Below are 5,890 nucleotides of genomic sequence, written 5' to 3' on the forward strand. Positions count from 1 at the left end.
CTTGGCCTTGACCCAGCCTAACTCATCACCTAGCTCAATCCTCTTAGAACCCTGCCACGCCAGGTCACAGAACTCAAAGGGGCCTTGGGACACCGCAACAGATGGTGTGACAGCCATTCGGGAGTCACATCCTCCCATCTTCCCAGACTCTTTAAGGAGTCGTGCGCGAACAGTAGGTGGGCTCAGGCTCTCTTCCGCCCTCCTCTCTGCCTGCTGCAGCACATGGAGCAGGGCTACAGCTCCGTCTCCATGTGAGTCCCCCAGCAACCTGAGCAGGGGCTCTCCCTAAAGCTCTTGCCTGACTGTGGAAACCGGTCCCCAACAGGGCTGCTTTATCTGGCTTCAGTGGGAGAGGATGTATCTAACAACCTTACAGAGACTTGATGTACCAGGATGGGGAGATGCCCAGGGGGATCATACGCTCTCAGAGGAAAAGGGGAAGGGGGTTGGGGAGAGGGACTGGGGGGGCAACAAAAGAAAAAAAAAGGAAGAAAGTGCTGCAGAGCATCTACCCTAGTTCTCAACGCGTGGGCTGTGACCTCTTTGGGGTCGCATATCAGATATCCTGCATATCAGATATTAACATTATGATTTACAACAGAAACAAAAGTTGCTGTTATGAAGTAGCAAGGAAATAATTTTATGATTCGGGGGCCACCATAGCATGAGGAACTGTATTAGAGAATCGCAGAATTAGGAAGGTTGAAAATCACTGGGCTATATATGTGCCAAGTGTTTAATGAAAAACATAAAACCCATTTGTTTTTGTTTAAAGACAATGGGGCATAGGGAGGTTGCTCGGAGGGTATGGGTACCTGTAACCCCAGTACTGAGGAGGGGAGCAGAGGCAGACTGGCCGGCCAGCCTAGCCAAAATGGAGTTCTTCAGTGAAGAACTCTGTCTCAGAAGGTTGAGAACCAGGAAAGACACCAATATCCTACTCTGGCCTCTGCCTATGCATGTGCATGCACATGTACACACACACAAACAAACAAAAATATATATACATATATAAATAAAGACAGAGTTTATATATAAGAGGCAGACCTCAGGCCAGCCAAGACTCTACCTCAAAAAAAATAACAACAGCTGGGCAGTGGTGCTGCACGCCTTTAATCCCAGCACTTGGGAGGCAGAGACAGGCAGATTTCTGAGTTCGAGGCCAGCCTGGTCTACAGAGTGAGTTCCAGGACAGCTAGGGCTACTCAGGGAAACCCTGTCTCGAAAAACCAAAAAAATAAAATAAAATAAAAAATAACAACAAAGGTCTCACGTAGCCCAGGCTAGCCTCAAACTCACTAAGACTCTGCCTCCCAAATGCTGGGACAAAGGCATATACCACCATAATTTGCTTGTTCTTGCTTTATTTATTTGTTTGTTTTATTTAAATATGGGCTTTGGTTTTGGTTTTTGGGTTTTTTTTTTTTTTCCTTTCAACACAAGGTTACTACTGTGTAGCTCACTCTTCACTTTATAGATCAGATTGGCCTGGAGTTCAAGAGATTTGCCTTTCTGCCTCTGCCTCTGCCTCTGAGTGCTGGGATTAAAGGTATGTGCCACAGTTTTTTGTCGGTTTGTTTGAGACAGGGTCTCTCTACCTAGCTCTGGCTGTCCTGGAACTCAACATGTAGACAAGGATGGTCTACAGAATGAGTTCCAGCACAACCAAGGTTACACAGAAAAACCGTCTCAAAAGAAAGAAAGGAAGAAAGGAAGAAAGAAAGAAAGAAGGGAAGAAAGAAAGAAAGAAAGGAAGGAAGGAAGGAAGAAGGGAAGAAGGAAGGAAAGAAAGAAAAAAGTAAAAGAAAAGAGGGAGATATCACAATGAACCATTACATCTGGCCTAAACCTTCTAGAGTGTGTTCCTGGTTTATCTACCAGTGGCAAAGCTACACCTTCCATAGGCATCTCAGAGCTAAGGCAAAGGGCCTTCAAGCTTAATTTGCTCAACTGACAGCCCCAGAAATGTTAACTTCTGGAAACTGTTTCCAGGATGTAGTGTGTCCTTCTGAGCAGTCTGTTTTGGTTTGGTGGTTCTGTTTGTGATGACAATGGATCTCTCAGAGCCCAGCCTGTGACCTTGAATTTGGGATTCTTCCACTTCTGCCTCCCAGTTGCCAGGATTTCGCTGTACGTGCCTGACTCTTCCAGACAGCCTGTACCTCAGTCCCAGGCTTTGCACTCAATTTCGACTCAGAATAAACCACCTCTTGCCCTCTTTGAAGTAGCAGCTGGGTTTTGAGCAGACAGGTTTTCCTCTGCTGCTTTGTGCTGGGATTCCAACTTAGGGTATACTGCCAAGCAATCAACTGCAGTCTCCAGCCTGCCTTTTCAGGGGGTGCTGTATAGGGTCTCCTTATTCTCCTGCCTTGGCCTCCAAGGTGCTGAGGTCACCCACATGTGTGACTAGCTAGGCCTAGCTACCAGCATCTTCATTTATACTTTATAGTATTTTATCTTATAAACACAAATTGTGGGCTGGTGAGATGGCTCAGTGGGTAAGAGTGCTCTTCCAAAGGTCCTGAGTTCAAATCCCAGCAACCACATGGTGGCTCACAACCATCCAAAATGAGATCTGACCCCCTCTTCTGGAGTGTCTGAAGACAACTACAGTGCACTTATATATAATAATAAATAAATCAAAGCCGGGCGGTGGTGGCACACACCTTTGATCCCAGCACTTGGGAGGCAGAGGCAGGCGGATTTCTGAATTCGAGGTCAGCCTGGTCTACAGAGTGAGTTCCAGGACAGCCAGGGCTACAGGGAGAAACCCTGTCTCGGAAAACCAAAAAAAAAAACAAAACAAACAAAAAAAAAACAAATATGACAAAATAAAATGTAATAAGATAAAGCCAAAACTATCATATTGAAGTTGGACATAGCAGCTCAATAGGAGAAAGAGTTCCCAAGAGCAAGTACAAGAATCAGAGACCAAGACAGGGCGGTGGTAGCTCACACCTTTAATCCCAGCACTTGGAGGCAGAGGCAGGCGGATTTCTGAGTTCGAGGCCAGCATGGTCTACCAGGGATACAGGGAGACACCCTGTCTCAAAAAACCAAAAAAAAGAATCAGAGACCCACTCCTTCTCGCATTCAGGAGTTCCATAAAAACGTCAGAAGCTGGTAGCTACAATATATACACAGAGGACCTGTTGCTGATCCACGTAAGCCCTGTGTTTGCTGCTTCGGTCTCAGTGAGCTTATATGCATGCCCTTTGTGCAGTGACGCTCCATCCCACCCCACCCCAGAAAGTGGCTCTGGTTCTCAAAACGGGCTCCTCCTTGCGGATCTGGATAGTCTTGCTGCCCCCTAGTGGCCTTTCACAGCCCCTAGCTCTCCCCATAGCTGGTTCTCTGACCCAGTCTGATCCCATTTAGCAAATGTGACAATCCTCTAAATCCAGACTGGCCGCCCCAAGGAGAGGATGGGGAGCGGGAGCCACCGAGGGTCGGGGGAGGACAGAATTTGGTCTGGTGTGGGCAGACGTGTGTCAGGTTACTGAAGAAAGAGAGTAGGGACTGGCAGCTTGCATAAAACGCTTATACAATCTGACAAACCCTGAGATCCGCTCAGAGACAAGAACAGATTCTATGGACTGGGCAGAAGACCAGAGAGCCTTTCGGTTTTGCCTTTTGCTTAGATTTGATTTTTTATGTTTGCAGTGCTAGAGGCCAGAGCACTCCTTTTAAAATATTTTTATTCACTTATCACTGGGAGTGGGGGGTGGGGTGGGAAGGGAGCACACAGGAGCCAAGGCACATATAGAAATCAGAGGACAACTTTGTGGTATCAGATCACCAGGCTTTGCAGCAAGACCTAAACCATTTTACCAGCCCTCATTTTTACTTGAGGAGAAAAAAAACTAAGAGCTGGAGAAATGGCTCCCCTGTTAAGAGCATTGGCTGTTCTCCCAGAGGAGCGTGGATTCAGTTCCCACCACCCACATGGCTGTTCACAACCATCTGTAATTCCAATCCCAGGGGATCTGACACACTCTTCTGGCCTCAGCAGACACCAGGCATACACATGTTACACAGTCAATACATGCAGGCAAAATGTTTATACACATAAATTTTAAATTAAAAGAAAAAGAAAAAGCCGGGCAGTGGTGGCATACGCCTTTAATCCCAGCACTTGGGAGGCAGAGACAGGCGGATTTCTGAGTTCAAGGCCAGCCTGATCGACAGAGTGAGTTCCAGGACAGCCAGGGCTGCTCAGAGAAACCCTGTCTTGGAAAAAAGAAAAAAAGGTTAAATTTAGGATGTACATCAATGTTTCCAAAAAGAACTTTCTAGAATTATGGAGGTATTCTGCACCAGACCAGATGGCTAGATTCCCCAACACATTTTACTCTGTTAAGATAGAGCGTTAGTCTGGAGCCTGATACCAGGTTTGAACTTGAGGTCTTTGCCCTTCAGCTTCCAAAGTAGCTGGGATTACAAGCCTGCACCACGAGGCCTGAGGCAATGCCTTTGCTAAGTAGAAAAGGGCAATCTGAACAGATTATAGGCTGTGTGATTCCAACTGCACAGTCTTCTGAAACAGGCGGACTGGAGAGGGCTAGTTGCTGGGCCTGGAGGTACCAACTGCTATGGTGCAGTTCCTAGGCCTGACCACAAGTGGGCACTGTTAGAATTCAGGGTTTGTGGAGGTTTTTCTTTTTTTCATTATTCACTTTACATCCCAATATCTGTCCCCACTCCCACATCTCCTCCCCCCCAACCTCATTCCCTTTTCCTCTGAGAACAGCCATGCCAGGCTCCTGTCTGCAAGCGTAACAGAGTATCATTAATGTGTCAGGGATTGGTGCTTGCCCATGGGATAGGTCTCAATTTGAGTCAGTCATTGGTTGGTCATTCCCTCAGTCTTTGCTCCATCTTTGTTCCCACATATCTTGTAAGCAGGACACATTTTGGGCCAAAGGTATTGTGGGTGTGTTGCTGTCTTTATCCCTCCACTGGGTGTCCTGGAGGTGGCCAGTTTGGACTCCATGTTCTCCACTGCTAGGTGTCTCAGATACTCATCCCTATAGAGTCCCTTGGGCCTCCTCCTGTCCCAGGTTTGTGTTGTTTTTTTGTTTGTTTGTTTGTTTTCAAGACAGGGTTTCTCTGTGTAGCCCCTGCCTGTCCTGGAACTCACTTTGTAGACCAGGCTGGCCTAGATGTATTCTGCTTGTCTTGTGGAATCTGGGCTGGTCAAAAGCCTTTGATGCTCTTCTACCAAATGGGTTCCAGGAACGTCATTTGTGCCACCAAACTTGGCAGCAGTCACCTTCACACACAGCCATCCCGCCAGCTACCCACCTTGATACTCTCACTAGGCCCAGGACTCAGTGACTCACAATGCCCAAGAAATCTCCACCTCTCCATCAGTATTAGAGGTACACGTATCAACACCATGACTAGCTTTTTACATGAGTTCTAAAGACCAAACGCAGGTCTGTACTGGTGGGAAGCACTTTACCTCCTGGGCTCTCTGGGCAGTCCTCTTTTCTTCTCCAAATATGTGGGATCGGGGCTCTTTCAGACACAAAATTTAAACTTTTCTAGTCCCCCTGCCCTTCCTAACCCAAGGAAGGACTAAGTCCCTCAATTCAGAACAAAGTAGACTTTACAACTGTCCTGCTGTGACCTTGGCCGCGAGAGATGGCCGCGAGAGAATGGCACTGTAGAGCCAGCAATTCAAGGCCTTGGTACATACCAAAAGAACTGAATGCAAGTGTTTAAACAAAATATACACATAAAGTCCCCAAGAGAAGAGTGGATGACAGGCTGGAGAGATGGCTCTGTGGTTAAGAGCACTGACTGTTCTTCCAGAAGTCCTGAGTTCAATTCCCAACAACTACATGGTGGCTCACAACCATCTGTAATGGGATCAGATGTTCTCTTC

Source organism: Mastomys coucha, unplaced genomic scaffold, assembly GCF_008632895.1.
Source record: "Mastomys coucha isolate ucsf_1 unplaced genomic scaffold, UCSF_Mcou_1 pScaffold21, whole genome shotgun sequence".
Taxonomy (NCBI): Eukaryota; Metazoa; Chordata; class Mammalia; order Rodentia; family Muridae; genus Mastomys; species Mastomys coucha.